At 39.7% G+C, this 27,577-nt stretch overlaps 2 long non-coding RNA genes across 2 annotated transcripts in view; one reads left to right on the top strand and one right to left on the bottom strand.

Moving 5' to 3' along the window:
* Positions 1-27,577, top strand: part of LOC107319780 (uncharacterized) — a 223,745-nt gene that overhangs the window by 140,634 nt on the left and 55,534 nt on the right. The gene's annotated exons all lie outside the window — the stretch shown is intronic.
* LOC146758342 (uncharacterized) lies at positions 16,424-21,212 on the bottom strand. The gene is made up of 2 exons (XR_014934533.1): positions 20,990-21,212; positions 16,424-17,972 (listed from the first exon to the last, which is right to left on the bottom strand). It is a non-coding gene; the product is annotated as an uncharacterized LOC146758342 (long non-coding RNA).

Raw genomic sequence — 27,577 nt, 5'->3', positions numbered from 1 at the left:
TGCTCCTTAAAAAAATAAAATTGAAATCAATTCCATTAGTCCATTCCCAATCTGCAGAAGCCATTATGCTTTCTTCAGTGTATGGCAACTTTTTTGTGCAATGTAACTCAAATCTCTGTCTGCTTTTGGAAGGATAATTGGCTGATGCTTTGGGCTTGAGGTTGCTGAAGTCTTGAAATCAAAAGTTCTGAGTATTTTGCTGGTGGCAGGAGAGTAGCTCCAGTATCTCTTTCACAGGGACACAGAATGTTCTGGGGAGATTGGTGCTTCCATTCTGGGCAATGCTTCAGCCAAGAGCAGCAACTGTCCTAAAATGTCTCTGATGATCTATGATGGCAGAGAAAAACCACTGATATTTTTCATTCCTAAAAGCTGAGTGGTTCACTCCTACAAATGTGCTTGTGGATCAAAAATGATGGTGCTCAGGACACAGCTGGATCAACCATATGATTTTGTTGTATCTCAATTTCTTTGCTTCTCCATTGTCATGCACTTTTGCAGTCATTTAATACCTTGTAGGCTGATTGTAAAGTGATTGCAAAATAGAACAAGCAGGTGGTTTTAATGGTACTTTGAACTCATTTTCTCTCTTCATGTATCTGCAAATGAACACAGAGCGCAAAGAGCTGAATCAGGGCCACAAATGACTTTTATTAGAAGAGTTTATTTTTAATATGTGCCAAAAGAAAAACAATTTTTGCTGTACATCATGTTACAGAGCTTTTCCGTGATGATGTACTACAAAGTGACTTACTTGGGAAGGTTAAATATGTTCTAAGACATCCAAACCGTTGTCCTTTAGCATCTGTTATCCATAAAATGCCATACAAAAGTGCATCCACACTGTTTACATGAGCCATTGATACAGAGGCCTGGACAAATATAAATTAATTGTAATGCCAATGAAAAAATATGAAGAAGGAAGTCATTTTTTTTTGTCCTGGATCACTATGCTTGATAAATGTGTATGAGGTGTGTGGTTAATTAGCAGGACAGTACAAAGAATAACAAGGTTCCCTTTAATCTCTCAACTTTTGTTATCTGGAAACCATCAAAGTAAGGAAATCCCTATGAACAAGTGTTGCGCTGTCTGTACTGGTAGATGCAAACATGGGGTTGTCCATAACAATTTGACAGTAATGAATGCAGAAGCAGTAGAGATCAGTATAAATGTGTTTTCCTCAGTCTTAAAGTAACTAAACAGAAGATAATTATTTTTGGAAGTGCACATATTCAAATACTGTAAGGCTAAAGATATTGAATGTGTATTGTAAATCTATACAGAAGGAACAGAAACGCGAGGGAAAAACTCCACCAAAGAAACAACCAAAGAAAGAAACAAACAAAAAAGAAAACAATAAAAAAAATCTTAACCTATCCTTTCCTGAAAGTAATGATAGCAGCTTAGGGACAGTGTGTATCTTAAGGGAAATTCAGATGGTTTTTAAATTGTTTTAATTTTTCTTTTAAAAAGTCCCCTTAACAGGCTGATCTTTTATAGGATACGGTGGGAACAGAAGACAAAGACTGTAACTCGAGAGGAATGGCAGTGCACACTGTTACCCTTCAGAAGATTCAGGTTGCTTCTTCTGTAGTGTTTCTGCTGACACAACTCCCTGGTGCAGGCATGATGTGTGCCACCACTGATTACCTGCTCATCACATCCTTCGTAGTTTAGTCCACACTGTTTGAAAAGTGGCTAAGAAGTTTTCTTTTCATGTGGTTATAACTGTGTCAGTGGTGTTGATCATAAGTGTGTTGGCTGGTGCTTGTGGGTAGGTGGTCTTTCTCCGTGAGGTGATAGAGGAGACCACTGTAGCAAAAGCTGAACCCTGGTTACCACTGGTAAGTCAATTGCAGTAAACATGTCTGTGATGGCCTTGTTTGTGTGTATCTTATGGGATGTATCTACATAGTGGATTTGTTATTCGAAAACAAGTAGACAACAGAGCAGTTCTAAATCCACTCAAAAGCACAAAAGCAGCAGTTCTGCTGAGCACAAGATGTGAAACATGTTTGGCTGGGCTCGAGTGGAGGATTTCACATAAAGCTTTTCTAGTGTGTCCTGCAAGAAAAAAGGTAATGCTGGGAAACCACATGGAGATAATTCATCATGGCTGCTTCTGCCTCGTGCAGACTCTAGAGGTGACTGGCTTTGGTGAAAAGCCTGAGGGCTGGGAAGGAGCAAATCTGATTGAAAGAACTTGGCAATATCTCTTGACTCAGAATGCCATTGGTATCACCTTCTACCATCCCACATAGGACTTGTTTCACTCATTTCACTATTCCCTTTTCTTTTGGCCACCAGCAGAAGAGACAAGTGAACTGTGTTTTAGAACTGGGAGGACTGGATGCTAATGCTAAGAAGTTCTTCAGTTCTTTTATGAGTTGATTTTTGAAGTGGTGCAGCTCCTGCAACAGGCTTTAAAAAAGCAACAACAACAAAAATGGGAGGGGAAAAAAATAGAGAAAAATGCTTTGATAATTTTACTGCAAAATGGATAGTTCATCTCTATAGAGAATAAAAGTGTCATTGATCTCTATGATAAATTGTGTCTCAGTATCTGAAAATATAGACCTTGTTTTTTTCATTATAAGGATGACCTTGCTTCTATTGTAAATCAAAAGTAACCAGGGATTTGTGGTTCCTGTAAGAGCGACGGTGGGGGGAGGGGGGAAGAAATTACTCTGAATTTGCAGCCCTTCTTAGAGCTGAAGGAAGGTATGGGCAGAGCTTCTCACTTTCTTCAGGTATATACCAGCGTGGATTTCATTTCAGTTGTCTTGATGTGTATTGCCCACAATACAAAGAATGAGGTGAAAGGGAAAACAGAATGAATGTGGGAGAGTTTGGCCAGGATTGGGCAGAAAAGCAGCAATTCTCCTTTAAATGTGGGAATTTTTATAAACTTTTTCCATCCATTGTTATATACCAGCTGTGTCCTGTTTGCTGACTGTTCCTGTTTGCTCATAGTATGAGCTGGAATGGTTCTGTTGATTTCCACGAAGACCAGACCAAATTTTTGCATCCCTCAAATTCCAGTTGTCAACTTTAAAGAATTTCCCACTCCTGTGACATAAGGTTGTCCTATAGACATGCTCTTCACTCCTTATCCATCCAGTACTGCTGAACAAGGCAGGATCTTCTAATAGAAGTTTGTGTTCATTTAATTAGGGACCATATAATTATGCACAAGCACACAGGGGCAAATTAAGGTTGCACAGTCAATCTCAATTCTGGCATTTCTAATGTTCGAGTGCTTGACTTTGTAGCTTTAACAGCGTGGAGAGAATATTGTTGCTGCTTTTCTCTCCACTGTGTTAATTTAAAAAGTTGGGCTTATTTGTTGAACAGTGAAATAGCAATGGTTGGTAGGGAGGTTTTGTATCAAGTTTGCAACACAATATTCATAGAATCATAGGGGATGGAAAGGACCACTGAAGGTCATCTAGCTCAACCCCATGCTAAAGTATGCTCTGCAGGAAAGCATCCTGATGGGCTCCAGAAAATGTAGGCTCTGCAACATCTCTGGGCAGTTTGTTCCAATGCTCTGCCTCCCCCAAAGTAAAGAACTTTCTCCTCATCTTTGTATGGAGCTTCGATCTTCCAGTTTGTGCCTATTTTCTCTTGCTGGGCACTGCTGAAGAGAGCCTGGTGCCATCCACTTGACTCCTGCCCTGTAGGTATTTATAAGCCCTGATAAGATCCCCCTCAGTTTTCTCCAGGCTGAGCAGTCCCTGCTCTCTCAGTCTCTCCACATACAGGAGATACTCTTCCATCCTCACCTACCCACCTGGTCATGACATCACAGAATGTGATCATGTTGGTCAAGCATGATTTTTCCTTTGGTGAATCCATATTGACTACTCCCAATAACCTTTTATTCTGCTTTCTTGGAGATGACATCCAGAATAAGCTGTTCCATTACCTTCTCAGGGATGGTGGTGAGTGGCTGACCTCTTCCTCCTTGCCCGTTTAAAGACTGGAGTGATGCTGTCTCCATCATGCAGCATTGCCCCACCCAGCCTGAAGGTGCTTCATTCCTTCTGTTTTGACTGTGTCCCATATTTATAGGTTTGGACCTCTAAAGCAGAATATCTAAAGAAAAGCAGCTATACTTGATATTCAACAGGCATCTTTATTTCTTTTTCAATATGTTTCCAAGCTGAAAGATTGGGTTGTACCATGAATCTTTGCAAAGACCTCAGAGCAAAAACAAAATTTTATAGGGTTTGACTGCAGCTAGAGTATTAAAAATGCTATTAAAAGCAAATGACAATGCAGGATAAAATACATTCCAGTCAGTAACTATTTACAAAGAAGTCTAAATCATTGTTTTTTGAGACTGATACTGCACACCACACAATAAAAGGAATGACAGCTGAACAGGAAGCCCTTTCCTCGTCAGTCGGTGATGTCATCTGGGAAACAGAACCTGTTGCTTATCCTTTGATTGCATTAAGGAAAGGGTGAAAGATTTTGCTTCAGGAGTTAGAGGAGCCTTGTGTTAGTGCCAGTGCTGATGTTAATGAGACCAACACAGACCAGAAGCTTCAGGGCTTGAATGAAGAGCTGGTAATCAGCTCTCTGCTGTTCCCATGTTTGTAAGATCCTTGACCCCCCCTGGAATGATGTCAGTTCTTTTGCCCTGTTCTCAGTCAGGCTACAGGACTAGCAGCATTGAGTGAATGTTTTTTGCTCAAGAGTGTTGTTGATAGGCAAGAGTGTTGGTGGAAAAGCCAAAGCTCTTTGAACCCATTCTGACCATGTGTCCTGGGGATGGGAGAGGTGTGCTGCATGACATCCCACCTGGATATGGAAATGGAGGACGTTTAGGAGCTGGATTCAAAAGGAATTTCAGAAAACCAACAGTGTTGAAGTGATTAAGGCACTTTAAGAAGATAATTCTCACGCTTCAGGGTTTTACGCTTACGATGATATCATGTCAAAATAAGCTCTGATGAAACTTAATTTGTGGCTGAAGGAAGAATGTTTCAAAGGGTTTGTACTTGACTCTGTCTTTATATAAGTGTTGCTTACTCAATGGCAACAATTCTTTTGGCTTCAAAATACTGGAAAGTTAGACAATTTATCTGAAAGATGTAGCAAACAAACTCAGTGTTGGTTTTTGTTTTTTTTCTTTCTAGCAAGCATACCCCAGTGGGTGGTTTTGGATATTTATCTGTGTAAGATAATCAGCTAGTTATTGTAATTTTGGTTGACAGTTATGGCAGCTTCATAATAATATGCTTTTATTATGTCTTCTATCAGTGGGATCATATGCTGAAGTAGCTGCGTTTGAAAACCTTGTCATACAGAGTAACCGCTGCACCTGTCAGCTTGGTGCTCAGAGCTTTTTAGGAATATTGGCATAGATTTTAGAAGCCAATTGAATATCTAACCTCCAGAGTACATTAAAATAACTTTATTAGATTTTACAAGCAGTGTCATTGAGTTTGTTTTGTCTCATTAAATCAGTTCAGTTAGCAGTTCGTCTCGAATCCCTATGGTTGTTAAATACTTGTTCTAGATCATAACTGATCCTTTACTAGCAAGGCGAAAAATGAAGTTTCAGAGGTCTGAAGCAGAGATGCTATTGGCTGAGCCAACTAATAATAAAGTTTGCTGTTGGTGAAGGCTGATGTAATGTAGAGCTGTATTTGCAGGGGAAGGAAAGGAAGCAGGCTGAAGATTCCATTGATGAGAAAAAGGAGGATGCTGGATGAGTCAGGAGTTAGTTTTGTATGAGGAGCTGTTACTCACCCCACTCCTACATGGCAGGTTACTTCACATGCAGAACGTTTGTGCAGTGGATGTGGCAATGCAGAAGTGCTGTTGATGGTTTTTGGATATACAGCACGTTCTCTTAATGAGGTGGTTACATAAGCCCTGGAGTCGAGGTAGTAACTTCTTCTGTTTTAGAGCAAGTTTTTAGAAATGTCCACGGTTTGGTTTTTGTTTTTTTTTTTTTAGGAAAGTTCTGTACAGCAAGTTGAATTTCCTGTTGAGAATGAAATAATTTTTTTTCCCCCCTTGGAAACTAAATGTAACAAGAATTTAATAATTCATGAATTGAGTTTCAACATCTTTTAAATAATAGATAGACTGTCATGCCAGGTTCAGCTGAAAACTTACAGAGCATACATTCTTATGTTTTTCTTTGACATTTTGGAGAATTACAGAAGTACAAACATTTATTTTGTATTTCTGCTCATTTCAGTATTTTATTCCCTTTGGGTTGATTTAAGAAATAAAAACAGCATTTTATTTTTCTAAGAATCACTAGCTTCAGTTTGTGGTGGGGGAAAAAAAAAAGCACAGGAAAGGCAGGAGACATAGGTATATGGTCATAAATGATTCACTGGACTTTTGGCTGCCAGATAGAACAGTTTCATAATAACTTTGTTTATTATTTTTCTTATCAATGGAATCAGATGCTTAAATAGCTCTACTGGAAAGTGCTGTAAGGTTGACTAACAATTACACCTCTGTCACCTCTGCTGCCTTTGTCCTTTTCAAAATAATTGGACTGGATTTATTTTATTGGCTGTATTTTCTACCTCTATAAAATAGCAACGAATTTCAGGTGCTGTGGCAAGTTGCAGAAGCAGAGTGTCATTTAGCAGTATTTTTGGATGTGGGTTGGATGTTGTCTCTTGCTTAAAGCAGTACAGCTGTGTGGGGCCACCTTTTGGTGCTGCCTGCAGGGTGTGTTGTGTCCCTGCTTGGGGGGGAGGTGACCTGAAGCCCATCCCAGCTCCTGGTGGGCTCTGTCCCTTTGCCAAGTGTCACGGAGTGCTTCTTTATCCTTTTGGTTTTGTTTGCCATGACAGACAAACCAAGTCAGTGTTTGGAGGTTTTAGTTTTGTTTTTATAATGAGACAGGTGTGTGCAGGGCTACACCAAATGGGTGCTCTGCTTTTAACCCCCACACAAACTGCAGGGTGGTTTTGGCCAGATGCTGCAGGAGGTAGAGCTTTCAGAAACTTAAATTCCTGCAATTTTGTGAAAGTCAATGTCTAGGATTCCTCTTTTCTATCTGTGTTCGTGGTCAGGTGGAAACCTAAAACCCAGGATCAGTCTATCTGATGATCTGTCTATGGGTGAAGAAGTTATAAGTGTTACGGATGTTAAAATCCAGAAGAAAAATGCAAACTAGAGCATAGAATTCAGTGGGTCTTAAGGAATGCAACACAGCACACAGAGCAGTGCAAGGGAAGGCTTCACTTGTCCTGTGATTCATGCATCTTCTTTGTAACATCAATTCAGTGGAGGAAGGGCTGACTCCAGAGTGATGAACTCTCACCTATCTTGGCAAAGCCACTTCTTTTTCAGTTTGGAAAAGGATTTCAAAATGTTAAATATATATATATATGAATAAATCTCAAAATTGAGAGCATTTTCCTGTTCTTATACCTTGTTCCTGTTCTTGTACCCTTTTTTTGTGTGCAATAGAAGCTCATGATGGAATTAGCAAGGACAAAGGTGTTATTTTTTTTTAATTATTAGTGGTTAAGTGTATCTTGTAGGACATCCTGGTGTGAGTACTGCTCAGTTAAAGACTTGAAGGTTGTGAGATGAGCTGTGTTGATCTGATCTCCATTACAACAGGAGCAGCACGAAATGGAAAAATCAGGCAATGAGGATCAGTTTGGGAGGTGCTTAAAGCTGGGTTAGATGGGGCTCTGCACATCAATGGCTGGCAACCCTGCCCACTGCAGGGGCACTGGAGCTTAGATGATCTTTAATGTTCTTTCCAACCTAAGCAGTTCTGTGAATTTATGCAGGTGTAAGTACATAAGAATCCACAGCAGTTTATTTGAGGTGGTTCATGCTCAACTTCTGTATGGGATGAATAATATTTCACTATATTTGTGCTTTTGTCTTATACTATTTACAAACTATGAACTTGTCTTATCAGCTAAATGGGAAAATCAAAATGTTAAGGAAATCATTATCTCTTCAGCTAGATATTCCAAGCCTAAAAAGATAACATTGGCACTTACATGGTGTTAACTGGCAAAAATCAATCAAAACTTCATTGTGATAAATGTTCCCACGTGTGAAATTACAGTGAGTTTGCGTTTGGTTCCAGCTTGTTCAACTTGTTGAAAATGGTTCGGTAATTTTGGTTATTTGCAGTAACTCATCGAGCTGATAATAGCATCTATTGCACCATATGTTATCACTTAAGTATCAAACTGCAACTTTCATGATTTTGGTGAAGGGGAAATAGGTTAATATTAAAATCAGTTCAGAACTGATGAGAACTCAAAGTTCTCTTCCTTATCTTTTGGGAAGTGGAGCCTGCTTCCTGAGGTCTCCAAAAACATGAATGGAGTGGCAGTGCTCCTGTCATCCTGTCATCTACCTGCTGTGCAGAGTTAGGCTGAGGTCCTGCGGCTCTTTTTATAGAGAAGATACAGAGAAAATATTTTGCAAATGAGTTGGAGGCAATAAATAAGGCTTTCCTTGTGGTTAGCAGCTGGGCTCTTAGCTCTCCAACAGCCTGATAGATAGGAGGAAGAAGGTGTTATCTGCCCTGTAATGTAGCACTGTTGCACCCAGCCACTCAGGTTGTTATCAGTAGTCTGTAATATGGTTATACTTAGGAGTGTAATTTCTGGCAAAGATTTCTTGTACAGGGATCTGTAAAAATTCATTTCTAACAGGCAGTCTCTGCCCTAAAATTTTGCTCGCATGCATGCCTTGAGATTCAAGTTGTGAGATACGGCACAATGCAGTTTTGTTCTCTTTTGTTATACTGTTAGAAAGCTGGGCCTCTGATCTTTCATTTTGAAAAGATTTTAATATATATATATATATATATATATATATATAATTTTTTTTTTCAGAGAGAATCTTTTATCGAGCAGCTTTTCAAAAAGAATGTTTCCCTTTCTCATTGGAAACGTTGCAAGCAACTTAATCTCCAAAAGGGAAAAAAAGAGTACTAATATTCAATGGTGATGGAAGAAAATAATTTCAATGTGATAGTGAAATGGTACCAACATTTTGATTAAAAATGCAAGAACATTCAATCATTTTATCTGGTGGACCATATGCACATGAAAAGCCTATCTTCATTCCTATCGTTCTGAGTGCTCATTTTCTACAGAATGATTGATTGGCAAGATTTGAATTCCTACACCTTTCATCTATCTTCAGTACTTCCATAAATGTTGAATTAAGCAGTTTTTATGAAACTTATCATAAACTGGATTGTTCATTGAAAGTGACTGTGACAAAGTGGATTCCCCTGCTCTTGAACTTCAACAGCAATATTACACAATACCTTTATTTCTGCCTGGTTAAAAGCACAGATATTCTTTCCCTCAGAGTGAGCAGTGCCTGGGACAGAGTGAGAGGAAGGCGGAAGGGCTTCTGAGAAAAGCAAGAGAAAATATTGGCTTGAAAATCTTGTTCTTTATTCTGAGCTGTGGAAAGTGAGACTAGTGCCCTTGTAAGGCTGTGATACCTTTTGTTCTTAATATCATTTTGTTGTGACCCACTCCCTCTGAAATAGACTTTCTATTTTGGTGTCATTAATAGAAGCCTTTCTTACTCCTTTTATGCTAGTGCTGTGTCTCGCATACCACAAGTTGCACAGCTTTTGGATTGAAAATCAATTAATGTAACTCTTCTATATATTCCCTATGAACACACTGCTGAAAAAAATAGTTATAGCAATTCTTTGTTACCTCTGATGGGCATTGGGCATAAGGAAGGGAAGATGGCCTGTATGCAGATATGCGAATGGACAGAACTGCTGACAGCTTATTGCAGCTGATGAATTTTCTCTCGGGTGCTTGTCATGAATCTTTCTAGGTGATAACTTGATAGGGCTGTATTTCCCCACAACGATGTGAAGCCACAGTTGTGAGCAAATGCTTGGCTTTATCAGGCAGTTTGTCTGCTCTGGAGCTGTCAGAACCACATTACATTACACCTGCTGGCACTTCTGGTACTGCAATATTCCATAACGTATATTCCAAATAGGGTTTATGTTTTTCCTGGTAAAAAAAGATATATAAATGCTTGATTTATGGGAACACATGGAACTTGCAGATGTATTGGTGTCACTGCTTCCCCCAGTTACTGAATTAAATGGTTGGAAAAGGGCAATCAAGGTGGCTGTCACATGCCATTGCATGAAGTTAGCACAACATCTGCTTTGCCTGCTGTTTCAGAGATCACTGGTGCATATCATAATTGGGAATAGAATCACTACTTCATTTTTCTTTTTATTGGTGAAGACTGTACGTGGGGAGATGCTTAAATTCTTCTGAGAGTAGCTGTCTGGTGGAAGGCTGGTATTTCTACCCTGTTCAGTATTTAAGTTACAAGAAGCTTGGAAAAAGAGCATGTCACTTGTTCTGTAGTCACACTGACTGTTTAGCCTTTCTTTATTTGCCTGATCACGTAGAGCTGCTCACTTCTTGTTCTTGGGAGTGCCACCATTCATTGCCTGATAAATGTTTTTGATGGACACAGTAAGTTAATTGTAGCTATCATCATCAGAAGCTGCTGGTGTTGTGATTTGGTGTTTTCTCAAAGAGCCATTAGAAATGGATGCAATATAAACTCCTGGTTAAAAGCAGAGTGATGCATGGCTTTCTGAAGGCATTCAGGAGGACTGGCTGTTGGTGACAGAACTTGCAGTTAGAAGCGTTTATGTTGTTTCCCTCTGGGAGTATGATGGGAGGGTAAAACTTCCATACTGTCAGGCAGTTCTCCAGCTGGAATATTAAATTGGTATAGTCCTGTAATTCCCTTGTACCCTGAAACTCCTTGGATAAATAACATATCTACCTCTTATTCTATCTGTGAGTAGTGATAGTCACGTTTGCTACTGGTGAGAGCACAAATGAAATACAACTTCTTGGTCTCTGAAACAACAAGCCATGTTCCTTGCTCTGCCAGCTGCTTCTTGTATCATCTAAAGCAATTTTGTGCCTAGTAAAAGGGTTTTAGATGCAATTAAGTCTAATCCTAGACTGTGCTTTTGGCTTATGTAGAAATTGGTTTGTGTATGCATTTGGTGTATTTTCCAGCACTCTAACATGCTGTGTGCTTTCAAGTAGGCTTGTAGTGAAGTTTCAGGGTGCTTACTGATGGCTTTAGGGTCAATTCATGCTTGTGTTGCTGACGTGAATAGAGATCAGGGAGAAGTTTCTCTGTTTCAGGTGTTTGGGTTTTTTTATCATCTATTTCATTGGACAGGAGTGGTTTTGATTCAGGACATCAGACCATCCTAGCAATGACAGCATCTGCTTAAGTCGGGATCTCGGCACAGGGAGGGTGGTGTTGCTGTTCAGATGCTGCCTTTGATTTATTGCAGGCTGTCTTGTTTTTCTTCTCATTATCCCAAGTTGGATTAGCAGGTTGTTGAAAGACAACTAGAAAAGAAGCAGAATTCACTGCACACCAGGCTTGGTGTCCCTCATTGCCATGAGGCTGCGGACTGCATGGGCTGTATGCATCAGTGAGAGCTTGATTCGTGAACATGTTCACCACAGTGAAGTCAACTGTAAGGTCAAAGTGCACAATAAACCAGTGACTGCTAGCACCAAGGTTCTCAGCAACAGGGATTTTGGTGAATTAATTTGTACTCAGCTTATCAGTATCACTCAGTTCAACTGACTTAATTTGCAATACTGGAACATGAGTGTTCTCCAGGCTAAAATTAGGCCGAGCAGTACTGTCTCCTTGAAGGCTTTGCCAGTTATTAGATGTTTTACCCAGTTTGCTTCTGGATGCTTGAACATGGGATATCTTACAGCAGCCAGGCTGGGCTGTAGCCTCCTTGTCAGGCTCTTAAGTTCTGGAAAACCAATTATTTTGGCACACATGCTTGCAGTGTGCATGCAGCCCAGGGCACTTTGGTGGCCGTGTGAGCCAGCCACACCACCTGGAATGCATAGAGCCTGCTTGAAATGAAATGCTGAGGGCACAGTCACAGCCTGCTGCCCCCAAGAGATGTCTGCTTGCAGCCCATGGAGGGCTGCTTTCCTTCCTGAGTGCTGTTTCACCTGCAGGTTGCACTTCCTTACCTTGTGGGTGAGGATGCGTTTGTGAGACTATTAGCTTTTGAATTCCAATTAATTTGAGTTTCTTTTAATAAGTTTAATAATGCAACATCATTTTTCTCCTAATTTAGCTTAATGTTGTTTCCTCATTTAGTTAAAAATTTGAAGACTTACTACACAAGAAATTAGGTTCTTAATGAATGTTTTATTCAATTATTAGAGACACTCTCCCCATCATACTTAATGTTCCATTTTGAACTTAACTTTTTACACTCCCTCTCAAGCCATCTTTCTCTCCAACTCAGTAATATCCTCATGTGTTTTAATACAGTGTTTAACTGTTGCATTTTCTTTCCATGCTTTTACTTTGCTTCAAAATTTGAACCTAGGTATTTTTAAAATATATTTTAATTCAAGTTTGGAAAAGATGGGCTTTTTCATAGAGATCATTTCTTAAAAGGTGCTGAGCACCATAAAAACTTTGGTTTTTTTCTTCTGAAAATAAGGGGATAGAAGTTCTAGTAACTTTATCATCATTTTAAAGGCAAAACAAGCTGAAATTAATTTTAACAAACCTTCAGTGTTACTTGGTATAGGAAGAGTCTTCAAATTCTTTATTTCTTTTTCTTTTCAGGCTGCACTAATAGAGATTTAATTATTGTCACTCTTTGTTGGTAAATAGCCTTTTTTTTTTTTTTTTTTTTCTTTTTTTTCCCCCCCAGCAGTAGTTACTGGTGTGCAGAAAACTGATAGTTAAATGTGACTGGAGGTGTAAATCAGAAAATTGTTTTCTACAAGAGGGAGAAAAGAATTTAGAATCATTTTTTAACATGGTGTTCATCATGATTGAAAGTTAGAGACCAGCAGTTTGGCGAAGAGATAATTTGAAAGGAAAGTCTAGGGGTGTTTTCTCACAACTAATATGTTTTTTCCTGACATATTATCATATAATGAGAGGTGTATTGATGAGGTGAGGGTCCTAGGAAATGGTAAAATATGCAATCAGATAAAATGGAAACACATTTCAGAGGAATGCATTGGCATGCACTTATTTTGCAATCTTATAAAATGTGTTCGATTTAAATAGGACTGTGCAGGGCAATCCAGTTCAAATAAATACTGAGCATTAAGGTGACAGCTTAAGAACATTATATCCAGTGATAGGGGGCACTGCTAAGGATATAGTTTCTTTTTAACAGTAAGTAATAAAGTGTTGTAGCGGAAATTGAGATCTTTGCAATAAAGTAAATAATTGAACTGCTTTCTGGAGTGATGCATCAGAAGGTGCTTCTCCATGAGGCACCTTTCCTGTGTTTCCAGACAGAAAACCTGCTAGCAAACTAACAGGCAAATTATCCATATTATGGTGGTGAGAGGACGAGAGGTGGGTTCAGGAAGCTTAACTGAACTGTACTGTAGTATTTTCAGTAGCAGACAATGCTGGAAATAGGGTGCTGAGTGTTGCTTTGGGCAATGGGAGCAGGAAACAGCACTGGATATGACAGACGTGGCAGAGCAAAATGGAGCCTGCGCAGCAAGGACCCAGGTGGAAGGCTTTAGCTGAATGTGGAGCTTGGATTTCCATTATTCTGTACAGGCATCTTCCTACCTGATCAAATGCTTGGAAGCAGTCATTAGTTTGCTGAATCAAAAGATATTTGTCCATTGTAATTACACTCCAGTGAAGTGTATTCAGCATAGGGGGACTGGAGATGGAGAAGAGCTTGCAGAACAGGCCATGGAGGTGCAACCATCATAACCTGCAAAATGCTGCTCTGCGTGTGCAGAGTGGTGGGATCTGTAACCCAGACTATGAGAACAGCTGAAGGTGTGGATCCACCAGTACAGAAATCTGTCATGGCATAACGATCTCTGATTCACTTTTGACCTGTTGTTCTTGTCCTTAAAAGTGTATCTGTTGCTAACGAAAATATCTTTGTTTCCATTAGGAAACAGTTTCTTAGGAGGAAAGCTGATGTGTTGTGCTCCATGCACGGATGGTTTGCCCATTCATTCTAGTGAATTTCAGTTGTGTTATGCTGTTCAGTGAAATACTTTTGAGAAACATTTCTAAAATAATCAAGTTAGCAATGAGTAAGAAAAAGATAACAGCGTTAAGATAAATTAATGTGTATCCTTATTCCTTCCAAGAGAAATCCTAGGAACTTGTTAATGCTCTCCAGTGGTCAAACATCTTCTGGAAAGTACTATTTTGGCTTCACATGACTTAATCACATGAATTCTGTTCTAGAATTAATGTTTCCAAGTTCTTTTTGGGTATAAAATAGAACTTGGAAATTGGATTTTCTTTTTCTCTATAATACTTCATTTTGTCTGTTTTCTAGAATTTAGAAAGAATTATCCAGACAGAGGCTGCGAAAGAAATTAAAGAGGTTGGTGCACTGACTTGAGTACTACCCTACAGGTTTTAAAAGCTCCTTCAGTTGCAGGTAGCAATGTTAGTTCATTGTGTTCAGATCACCTGCAATGAGCAACGCTCCTTAAATAAGGGCTTGCTGCTGTCCCATTGATTTAAGGCTTCTTTTACTGCACAGTGTTTCCTTGGCCACCAAGGTAGCTGTGCCTTGCTTTTCCTATGTGGGAGCTGTGAGATAGCAAACCTTTTAAAAACAGCTTACATGGCAATTAATATTAAAATCTGCTTGCAATTATCCCATTCTTATTTCAGAGGAAATTAATGCGCATTGTTGAAAAGCATTTAGTAGTAAGATGGTAAAAAAAAAAAAAAAAAGGCATTTTATTCTGTAGCATTTGCAGAACTTAATGCAAAACCCATGTAGGATGGCTTACTTTAATCCCACCTGCTTTTCTTTTATCTGAAAGTTGAATGTTTCTGTTACTCTTTCTGCATTATTTCTCTGATCAGCATCATCAGCATCTCTGATGGGAGAGAGAATGCAGAAATTGGCTCCTGCCTGGGAATACCCAGCAGAAATGCATATACAGACTTGGTTAAGTGTTGCTTTCTGAGATTCCTCAGTCTGGAGTAAGAATTTAAATAGGAGATCTGAAATTAAACCAAGTGCTCTGTTCTTTATCCCATGAAGAGTAATAATATGCTTAAATATTTACCAACCCTGAGCATGGTAACAATAATGCAATAATCAATATGTACTGTAGGAATACTAACTCTTTAATTTACTGCATACTACATTGAATGGGATAAATCTGCTTTGTCTTTGCTTCAGTACAATAACCTTTAAACCCTGGATCATTAGAAATCGTTTGTTTGTTTCTTTTAGGGGTGGGGTTCAGGAACCTGCTCTATTTAGGAGACGTTTCCCATTCCTGATCTCTTCACTGTCATTTTTCTGTGGCTTTGTGATTCATTTGCTTGCAAGTGGATTTATTATCAAGTAAGCCCAGTTTTTAACAAAATGTCATTTGCAATCTCAAAAAACAAGCCTTTCTGCATTTGCTCATCTACCAATTCAATAAAGCGAGTCATTGAAAAAGCCTTTTTCAGAGCATCATCCAAATAGTTGAGTAGAAGGCAATGATCCTGATGGCTGCTCTGTAGCCAGAGCTGGTGCTGGATCAATGGCTCAGTTCAGCATCAGGACTGAGGAAGGCAGCAAGGATGGATGCTTCTGGCAGAGGATTCCTTCTCTCTCTGCCTCTTTCCCATTGAGCTGTTCCATCCCACGTGTTTGTGATGTGCCACAATACAATTCTACAAGTCTGAGGAGGATTCCATAGTAAGCTGAAGCTGTCCATGTCCTGTCAGTGGCTGTGGTGGCACTGAATTGTGTTTATTTGCTGCTTTGCGTCAGCAAAGTGATGTTTTGAACAATAATGATATAAACCTGCTTTACTGTGTTGGTTTGCTGCCAGGTCAGTACTCTGTGAAGTTGTGTGGTTAAGTATGTGTACTCCGTGACCCAGGAGATTTGATGGGGATTACAGACGTAGAGGACATGACAAGGACTGCCCATTTCAGCAGTAATATTATAGTGTAGTTTAGGCCAAGGAAACTGCTATGACAAAGTTTCATCTTTGAATGGACAGTTCTGTCCATCCTGCTCCCAGTGGGCTCACTCTGTGTTGTGTGTGCAGGCTGTGCCCTGTCTTTCTGCAGCATGAGTGGTCTGAGTACTCTGGGGTGAGAATGGGGGAGGATTTAGGTTTGGTCCCAAATGCACTGGAAGAGAAATTCTGCTGACTTCATCGTGCTGTATCAAGGAAAATATAAGGCTGTAGGTACTTGGTTCGTTCTGCCTTTCATAGTTAACTGAGGTGGTCTTCAGCCTCAGGATTCGTCACTGCTGACAGAGATGAAAGCATTTCATTTCTGTAATAGCACCCTTCCCCTTAGAGGAGTTGTTAGTATTTACTTATAGCTAGAATAACTGAGTAACTGTGAACAGGAGTGTGTAGATAAGAAAATTGCCAGCCATTTATTCATAAACTGGTTGAAAGAACAGTGTTTTTTTTATCCAAGGATAAATATAAAAGTAATCCCAGCCTGATAGCTCTGTTACTGTAGATCTTTGTCTAAAGGTTAGGAGTGAGTGGTGGAGAATAAACTGAACTGTAATCTTAGAACTGAACAAAGGGATGAGCAAACAACCTCCTCCCTAGAGAATCTCCACTTGCTTTTTGTTCTCAGCAAACCTAACTTCATATTTCTTATTTTCTGACATGCGGGGAGTTCTGTATGTGTGTGCCTTTGCTTTGAATGGTGTGCTTTGGATACAGAAGTAAAAGCATCTTGGGTGTGTGAGTGTTTCTAAGGTGGAAGTGGGTTCCCAGCGTACACTGCAGGCCTTGGGTTAGCATTCAGAGAGGCAACGAGCATTTAAGGCTGGGTGAGTGGAGCGACATAGATTACTCACCCTTCTCCTATGCTTTCCTGTTAGGATGGTGATAGGAGCTTTTCCCGTAGTGAAATTCCTACAGATAATTCATACTGTGTTTCTGTGAGTTCTATGTGAGGCTGTTTTGCTGTGGGATTAGTAAGTATAGAACTTAGGGATGGCTATAGCAGCTGTAAGGCAGTGTGTTGAGCAAGGAGCTCCCTGGCTGTGGTCCTGGGGAGCAAGCACTATGACACATAGCTTAAAAAAGCAGCTGATGGCCTGGATGTGGTGCTGGTGTATATCTGTGTTTCTCAGCTAGCAGTCTTCTGTAGCACTTTGTGCCTGCTGCTTCTTGCCCAAATTGCTTTGTGCACACCTGCAACGAATAAGAACCTTCCAATTTTTTAAGCAATCTCAGTTTTGGCAAATTAAAGGATGGTAATGGCTAATCAATACTTCTCTCTGCCACTTGTAGTTGCTCGCTTCTGTTTTGTGTATTTATGGGGGGAAAAAACAAACAAAAAAAGCTATCCGGAATATTCCTTTTCTGCCAGAGAAAATGGGACAAACCTTTACTTACATGATAATGATGTATTGCTGCAGCTACTGAAAGAACAATGAAGATATATAGGATGCACCTCTGTAATTGTGAGGAAGGATAATCAGAAATTGTGAGCAAATCATGCCACAGGTATTAGGAGAAGAGTGTGCATTGCCTGAGGAGAGGTGCTGGAGAAGCAAGGCTCTCATGGCCACTGCCGAGTTATTCCAGCCCAAGGTAGGGCCTGACCTTCCTGCAAGCTGTCAGGATGGGTAGAAATAGAGGAGCCCATACCCACATGGGAAGCAAAACAACCTGAATTAGGCATCATCTTAGCAACTAGCTTGAATAAGATGGTAATTGAATCAAATCCCTCTAATCTTCCTGTTCGGTTTGCTATTAATGACATTAGCTGCAGCATTAAATAGTGTTGAAAATCTCAGTTGTCCTGTGGAGTGCAGGAGGAGAAGCTGCATGAGGGAATGATGTGCTGGAAGGATGTGGCAGTGAAGTGGCAGGTGGGCTGGTAAAGAAGATGGGACGAGGCTCACTGCATGCTGGTCCAAGGCCTGGAGAATTACCTGATGAGGAGAGAAATGAATATTTTATCACGAGTCATCACCATTATGGTACCATGAAAAGTCACAGAGAGAAACAGAGTGGTAGGCTGGGAGCATGCATTGTTCCCTCAGTGGTGCTGTGGGTTTGCTCTGATTAATCTGTCTTGCATCTCACCCAAAGAAAAGAAGTTGGCTAATGATGTGCTCTGCAGATGGATCAGTGCTGGCGCTTGAACAACTCTATATCTGGTACACAGGTGTTTGATTTTGTTTTTGTTAGCAAGCCAATAGAAGGCAGATTTAGGGAAAATTGACCACAGTTACTGCGTAGAGACAGTTTCTCTCGCTGCTCCCAATCTAACTCCACCATATGCTCAGTGTAGGAGCCCAAGCTACCACACGTCTTCTAGTCAGCAGGCCAAGCTCACATCTGGTGAAAGATAAGAGTGGAACTGTGCCTACCAATGTTACTCAGCTCAGTGCATCATTCTGCAGTTTCATTTTGCTTTGTAGAGTTAAGCAAACACCTCTGAAAATTGTCCCTGCATATTTGTCCTGTCACAAACTCTTGTCCCTTTTGTTACTGCTTGAAAGCTTTCCAGAAAATGCTTTTCAGAGCAGATGTTTGCTAACGCAGGAGATGCTAAAGAAATAGTTGTGGAAAGGAGGTTTTAGTATGTCTTTTTTTTTCCCCATACCAGATGCGATTAACGTATATAAAGTTTAAGCAAAGAAATTGCTGGAGTTGGGAGAGTCTTCATGTCTATTTAAAATGAAATGCTCTTCAGGTATTAATTGTAAATTTGTGCAAGAATGGATCAATCCAGTATGTGCCAGAAAGCAAGGAAATCTTTGACAGATGGAAGAGGGGATAAACTGAGGCAACATGTAGGAAATCCATTGGATTAAGACTAGACAAACTAAGAACTTGTTGCTGCAACTGCTCTAAACTGTAATTTGGGGGATATTGGTAGAAACTCCCACCAAGTCAGTGTGTTTGAACAGAGCATGAGAAAATCAATTGAAAAGCATAACATTAAATGAGTAGTAGGTAGGCTGTCTGTTTTTTCTCAAGTCTACCAATGTACTGTTGCTTGCAGATAGGTTTGTTTTCTCATAGCAACTTGTTTTGTGCTGGGGAGAAGGCAGTCAATCATTCTTATACGCCCTAGGTGTGTGTTTTTCTGTTTCTAGTGATTTGCTGTTTCAAATGTGTTTGCTGAGGAAGAAGGGTCCTTTCTCAGTTTGTCACAATCAGAAATGAAATAATGGAGATACTGTACATGTGTGGTGCATCTTAAATTGATAATCTCATAGCTGGAAAACAAACTTTCCTAGTATCTCTGGAGTCTGCACTTACTCTGAATTATCTCCTATCTGTGAATGATTTGCAATGCAGCCAGTGCTGCTCTCTAGCTTGCTGAGGCACCACTACAGTGCATGCCAACATGCATGGAATTTAAGTCAGAAGGGAGTACATTGTAGGAAATGTGTTTCTTTGATGATGTAAACATATGGGGAAAATATGTGAGTGCCCTACAGCAGCACACCACTGTGTTAGCTGGGGAGAACTGGAAGGGGATGCAGTGACAAGACTTGACAAGACCTTTTAAGGTTGACCAAGTAACCGTGTTCTAAGCAATTCCAAATTCAGCAGTCATCTCTAAGTTTTCTAACCTGCTTTTGCATGTGTCATTTCATCCTGAATCATCATATCTTACCAGGAAAACGTTGTGGTGTAGGAGTTGAAGCCTGTGCAGTCTGTGTTAAAGTTGTATTTATGATGATACTCTGAACTAATATCTTTAGTTTTTATGAGACAGAATGACATTTATGAATAATTCATTCATGACATGGTAAGCTGAACTATAGTGATTTCTTCCCAACAGTTATTTGGAAGAACTATTGGCAAGACAAAAATCAATGTTAACAAAAGGATGTCAGTAGAGAGACTGGAGAAGGGGGAGGGAGAGGTTTGACTGCAGCCTCATGGGAACATATCTAAGTTTTTTAGATACTAAACTTTAACCTAAAGTTTATGGATTTAGTGGTTTGGGTTTTTTTCACTGGTTGTTCTTATCTTGATAATGGATGCCCAAAGCAGATTCATGAAAGTATAGAGTTACTGAAAGTGGGAATTGCATGGCATTGGCATTTGGGAGCAAGATATGGTCACAAAACAAAAACCTAAACACACTGGGTCAGTGACAGCAGCATTCAAAAAAGCACATCAAGTGCTAGAACTATTAGGACAGTTATAATCTAGAAAGATTTTTCACTATTGCATAATTAGAAAAAAACAAGCAAACATTATCCCTGTCGTTTGGTTACTAAGTGAAGTTCTGGTCCTTTCTTCTGGGGGGCTGAAATTGCCTCCCACCTAAGTCAATTATGCTGTAGCATCCAAACGTGTGCCAAACGTTGCAAATTCTGCCTTGCTATTTTTCCTGCTGTAGGCTGTTGTTGCCTTGATTGTGTGACCACTCGTAGGGAGCTGTTTCTTAGTGATTTTGAATGTCTTGCCCGTAAAACCTTCAACTTTCCTTATATTTAGGAGATAGCATTTTATTCTTGTGTTTTGTTTTGCCTAAACTAAGCACTTTGCTTCAAAAGTGTGTCCTTGTAAATCTTTGTCCTTTTAAATTCAAAGGTCAATGATACTTTCTATATGCAAATTCAGTTGTTAAATGTATTGCACATTACTACTCCTGGCAGATGGGGAAAAACTGCAAATTTATCATGGTAATGGCTTCAGGAACAGAGTAAGCAATTATAGACACAGTATGACAACTAATGACAGTCTCTTTTATTCTCTAGTGTTTTCAGTAGCCTTTTATATGAAATAAGAGGAATGGAAGGTTACTTTAGCTGTGTGTTTAAATCTAAGCCAATATTACCAGAAATTGTAATGTATAGCCTTTATTATTACCCATCAGAAGGCAGTTTAACTTCTGGCCCCTTAATAAAACTCTTCCTGAAAATGCATTAATAAATACAAGTTTATTTTGTGTTAAACTCTGTTTTCATTCCTTGCTTACCATAGGGCATTACAGGCAGTTGGGAGGAGAATGTTCTGTTGTGAGAACTTTCTCCTGCTCCTTTTCCATATGCTGGATAGACCAAACTCTAATGTTCATAAAATAGCTGGTTTGTTTTGGTGAGGATGGCAGTTATCAAGAAATGGAAGCTTGGAATGCTCTGGCTGTGGCTTGCAGAGCCGCTCACTGTTATTGAAGAGAACAGCAAACGTCAGCAGGGCCAAACTGCTCTGTGGAAAAAACGCAAGTGATTGACACACAGTTTGAAGTTATTTTACCGCTGATAGAGCTGTATAAACTAACCTGTTGTGATGACTCAGAGCTACATGGATTGCACAGGAGCTCAATAGTCAAGTGAATAATATTCAGAAACAGCCCAAGGAAAGCAGGTAATCGGATTACCACATTGTGTTCCTCAAACATCAGAGTTCTGATGTTTTGGGAAAATCAAATTAAAGCTATTAGTATTAAAATTATTGAAGAAGACAACAGGTCATGCTTTCCTGGCTGTAGCTGACGTTTTGCTTTGAGTCCTCTCGGTCCCATTGAGATCAGCTAGGAAGATCAGTGTAAAGAAAGTGTCTGTCATGCTGGATCTGTGGAGGCTAAGTACAAAGCAGGCATCCATTGCAAGCCTTTAACTGACCACCTCGGTTTCTGATGGTAAATCGGAGATGGCAAAAATCACACCATGGTCTGAGGAGCTTGCTGGGGCCAAGGAGAGGAACAGGAGCTTGGTGGTTGAGGCAGCCTGACATACAGCTTGTCTCTGATCTGCCCAAGTTCAGCCTTGGCAGTTTGTGCAGATCTTTGAGTTCACAGCACCCAACTCCTGCTGTCAAGACACACAGCTAGAGCTGTTCTGGTGGTGCTTGTCAGCCCACCCTTCTGAGTGTAGGGAGGCTCCCAGCTTTATACCAGCTAAGAATTTAACCTGGCCTGGATGAAACAAGGATACTTTCATCCATAAAGGAGTGAGGATGCTGTCTTAGCTCATGATGACAGTGCAATCTTCATGGGGAAGTAACAGTATGCTTCTGCTGCCTGTCCCGCCATTCCATGTGCAGTTAATTTGGGTGGGCAGCTATCTTGCTTCCTCCCCTAGAAGGAGGCACTGATAACAGAAGATTAACCTTGCTCCATTTAAATTATAGCCAGCAAGCAAAATGCTTTGTCCCTCCCCAGACAGGGGATGGATCTTCAGGAGAATAAACTGTCTGATGTTTAATGACTGCAAGTTGCCAGGACTACACTCCAGTGGGCCAGAGAATCCTGAATAGTGATCTGGTACTGATTTATTTTGAGAGTGAGCTAAGTGTTCCATGTATCTTGTGCTTACAGCTAAGCCTTTCTTGAGTATCTGCAAACAAAATACTGACCTCATCCAATGGTACTGCCTTGAGCACACCTGCTACCCCACCTCAAGCTGCCTGCAATCACAGCAGAGTAATGGGTTTCTCTCCATATGTGCTAAAAGATGATTTTCATCTTAAGCTCAAACAGATGCTCTTAGAGGCTCAAGTGGCTCCCAGTGTCTGACATGGGTTGGCTGCTCTAAAGATGTTTGGGTTTTGATGTAAATGAGTAAAAATGTTTTGATCAACTCCGTTTTTAAGCAATGTGCAAGTAATAATTTAGTAAAGCTAGCACACCTTTGTTGAGGAAAAAAATGAAATAGAGGTTTGGCCATTACTCACTCAGCAAGGTTCTGTAGCACTAGTGCTGGTGTGAAACCCTGAAAAATGTTCAGTGACCCTCAAACTCATGCTGTCACCTGGAAGAGAAGACGTTCCTGATCTCCTGCAGGTCCAGTAATAAAATAGAAGATGTAGGCGCATTCCCATGGAGACCTGGCTCTCTGATGTGTGTTGTAAGATGGCATAGCTTCAGAAGAGAGAGGAATCTGATGCCACGCTCCCAGCAATGTGACTTGTCTGAAGTGTAATCACTGCAGGCACACGTTAGATAATGTTCTCCAGCACAGTGAGCTCCCTGAAAATACCTCATCCGAAGAATAGCTTTATATATCGCTGTTCTAGATGCTCTGTAATTTCTTAAAGTATTCATCTTACTCTAATCTTTTCCATTCAGGTGTGTGGGAAATGACTGCAATCCTTTTTCATATAGTTTTTCTTCAGTTAATCGTTTGTCTTTAGCAACCAGTGCTGCAATAGTGTGAGACTTAGGATAAAACCTCAAACTCTCATTTACAAATGTATAGCTTCCCATTGAGATTTGATTCTTTTGATGGCTGGAGAGTCATACCAAAAATTATTCCTTGTCTTTGTTTGTTTCACTTCAACCTGTGTGATATGATTGCTCAGCAACGCAAGATGGCAGGTGCACCCTGCCAAGTAATGGAATGACTGGTAAAAGGTGTAGAAAACTCAGAGGTCTCTTAAAATGAGGCTACTTTCCATAGTAACACAGAGTTAGGAATGTGTAAATCCTGGTGTTACAAAGTGGGAGTGCAGGCTTGGGAGAACTTGTGTATGTTGGGGGGAAAGAACTGGTGTTTATTGAGCAGTGCAGGAAAGTAACAATGGCTACAGCAGAATCTGCATTAAGGACAGTAGCCTTCACTGTTTGGATGTTGTTCTGAGCCCTGTATATGGCCCATAGTAAATTCATTCAGAAATATATTCAAATAATGCAAATAAATGTTTTTAACCTAAATGATTTATTGCAAGTTTATTATAACTTCTGTATATACATGCATTCTTAAGTGTGTAACTGGCATAGATACACAGTATAAATAAGGTAAATCTCTATTGACAACTTTGGACTTTCCTGATACTCAGTAATAGTTAGATATTCAAATGAAGCCATGGGTACTCTATTAGTTTGGTTAGTCAGTACTGATTTCACCCAGTCCAAAACACTGTAAAGTCAAAGCCAGCCTATTTATTTCTGTGATATCAGTTGTTATGATCTATCACCTTTTGCTCTCTTGTTTTTGTTTGGGAGATTTCTATATTTTCAGTGACATTTCAGGCCCTGTTGTAGTCAATGTGTAAATGTAGAACTCCAGTGATTGATGCATTTTTGTTACAAAATGTCATGGCTTATGTAGGAGTTTTAGTTGACTACAGATTGCAGGGTCAGCCTATCCTAATGCCAAACAGCATTGCTAGAAATATTTACTAAATAGTAGAGGATTTTCAGGGTAGCCTAACGGTGAACGTGGCTGTTAGCACTGCCCCTTGGTGAAATACCAGCCTCTGCTTCATTTGTCACCTACTTTCCCCTGTGCTGTGTAATGTGTGGTCAGAATGTCCTGTAAATGTAATATGTCGTCATTATTTTGGAGACCTGGAAGTTTAGGAGCCATAAACAAGTGATTGCTTTCTCTTTGCAATTTCTTTGGTGAGAGAAATAATTATGGAAGTATCCCATTTTTCAGGGTGGATTTCAGATGGTATGTGCTCACAGTGACTTATGTTTTAATTACGGAGATCCTAAATGGAAACAGAGCTTCGAAGCTTGTGAAAAAAGATTTAAGTTTTCCTTCCTATTTCTTTATGAACGTGCCTTTGTACGTCCAGACTTAAAAACTCTTATTGACACACACAAATCTCTGTTAAAGTGAGTGATCATAACTGCGCTCTTAAGCTGAGCAGATGGAGTGCAGCTTTTTAAGAGTGGCCGTTTGTGAAAGACATTTTTCCCCCTCCCTTAAAACCATTTTGAACAAATCGAGTGCTGTTCCATCTCATAAAGACGCGTGATTGACATTATATAATGCATGAAATTTTTCTTTTCAGAATCATGACGTTTCGTAATAAAAGTAGAGATAATGCTGGGAGCTGGTAATTACACTCTATACTCACCCAGCAAAAAAGATCTACTGGGGGCAGAAATGAAACAATGTGTCTTTACAGAGAACGCAATTAAGTAAAGCTAGATTAGGGAAACTGCTGAGGGTACGTGACATGCTTTATTATCTCAAATGTGAAAATTTAATTTTCTTTTTCCCTAATAATTCTTATTTTCTCCGCGTTTCTCCTGACTCCATGGAGATCGACTTGCAACAGCTTCATTTTCCTATTGATCTATTTAATATTTATCCACTGCGCATAATAAAGCACTAAACAGAATTTGCTATCAATGTGCAGCAATAAACAGCCTTTCTGCCTCAGAAAAACATGATAATATTGTTTCAAAAGTCTTCTCCCCGGGGAAGAAAATGACATTAACATTTTTGTTAGGGGAGGAGTGACTCAAAATTAAATCTTGAAATTACCAGTATTTATCAGAGCCACTCAGAAAAGTGGAGGGGAAAGGTGAAATGGCTGAGTAAATATCATCATCTCTACATCTCTAAAAGCGAAGCTAAAAAGGCATTGGAATAAGTGTGGAAAGTCTCCCCTTGCGAATATTTATCAGCGGTGCTTCATCTCGGTGGCAAATTTAAGACAAGACGTGCATTGCAATATCTGTTGATGTGGAGAGTTTCTTAATAATAGGTTAGGTTTTCTAACAGGGATATGCTGTCCCTGTGCGAATAGTATCTGCACTTAACAGTGAAAGGTTGTAGTACAGATTAGTTCTGCTCAACTGAACAAGGAAGGGAGCACAGCTCCACACTAAACAAACCACTTCTGCATTAGAGTTTTGTTATTGTCTTTTCCTTGGAAAAAGAAATTGCACCCAAGAAGTTCCAGGAAAAGAATACAAATAACGTTAATGTAACTTGAAAAGTGTAAGGAATTATGCTGCCATCAGTGAGGCTGGCAGCACATGTTGTAGAAAGGGTAGAAGATTCTACCCACTCAGGTACAAAGATGTGTGAGTTACTGTTATCAGTATGATCAGAAACAAATCATCACAGCAGTAATTGTATTCATAAAAGTGGGATGTAGTTTCTTCCCAGCAACTTGATTCCATGCTCAAATATAGTCACAGCTCTGGCTGAAATGTCTATAAGCATCTTGAGCTCTGGTGTGAGCTCAGGTGAGTAAGGAAAATGTTTTAATGTGATAAATACTTCTTGTTGCTCCTGTATTTGTTCACAATGGTATGCTTGAGCATAAGGGAGAAATTCTGCTTTTGGAATTCATCTTGCTGAGTTAGCTGTCTGGGATTCAGGCATCTAGTCAAAGCTGATCATCTCTGAGTAATGGAGAAAAAGAAGCCTGCACAAGGGGAAGTAGACTCGCTACCTTTGTGATCTGTCCTCAAGATGTGATGAATCACCGTTGGAAAAACCTGTTGAGGGTGTATATGAATGGAGAGTAATGTAATCACACTGTGCTCTGTACACTGTGCTTTTGGGTGATTGAGGTGAGTCCTCTTACGTGGCTAAGATTCCTTGCAAATATGAAGGAGTAGTAATTTGGAAATAATGAATGAAAATGTGTTTCTTGCCAAAATAGGCCTAATGTTTTGAATAGTGAATCCGGTTGAGAACATGGTGAAGAAGACAAAACAATTCAGTAAATTGTTTCCTGCAAGTTCTTCCCAGAATGGAGTGGGTGAAACCTGTCCCCGTGCAATGGCTTGTCCAAAAGAGCAGCATTAAGAGGCAATGACTTTCTTCCAAACTGTACTGGCTTCATGGCAATATTTGGTGCAGCAGGTGAGTTTACTGCTATGAAGTAGATAATAGCAGCACAAGTAATTTCATTGATGAGGCATGCATCAAATGCACAAGGTACATCTACCTGTTCTTCGCTTTGTCCGTGTATTCCTAGACTTCTGCCAATTATGAATGCTGCACATTCAGGCATGTTAGCCATGAATCTTGGCACTGAAAGGATAAAGGAAGACTTTACAAATGAAATTCATTTAGGCAGTGTATCATCAAATGACCTGATAAGCAGGGACTCATCTAGATAGCAGTTAGGTTTTCTATACTATTGCAAGGATTGATTTGCTAGAAAGGCAATGAGCAAAAAAGGTATCTGCAGGAGATTTTATCTGACTGAGCCAATTACCTGATAAGATATGCAGATCCAAGTCAGACTTCTAATACTCTGAAAGAAAAAGATTTTTACTTCTTATCCATCTTAACATACATTTAACGTTTTGAATACCTCCATCTATTTTGTTCACGTTATATAAAGAGGAAAATGTACGAGTTTCCAAAAAAGTATTTGACTACCTTCAATGGAAAACCAGTGCTCACCTGAAGGAATGACTTCTGTGTTGTGATGTCTTCAGTATTCATAAGTCCCACATGAGCTTATAATAACGTTAGTGAATTTCTTTTAGAATGTAAGCTTGCACATGTGAAGGTGAAAGGCAAACTTTTCACTGATTGTAATTCTTCGTTATTTGGGCCATAATTTCATAGCTTCTATCTGAATCTAAATCTCTTGTGAGAAGTGTCTTTTATTGTTTAATAGTGACTGATGTATGTGTTATTGGAAGTCTGTTTTTCACTTTATAGACTATATTCAATATAGCATGAATGAATGAACTTCCCATTAGCAAATACTAGTTCAGTGTTAAGTAGACAATATATACAGTATGCCTATATTCAGTAGGCTTTTACATCAGCGTGGCCCCATTCTTTTTGCATCTTGCTTAACAAGGCTGTCTTTGGAAACTAAGGGTATGGATACGGATACTGTCCCCATGCAGGAC

The sequence above is a fragment of the Coturnix japonica genome, chromosome 15, assembly GCF_054131305.1.
Source record: "Coturnix japonica strain WE chromosome 15, WE-NBRP24, whole genome shotgun sequence".
NCBI lineage: Eukaryota > Metazoa > Chordata > Aves > Galliformes > Phasianidae > Coturnix > Coturnix japonica.
This window is presented reverse-complemented; position numbering and strand designations above follow the sequence as displayed.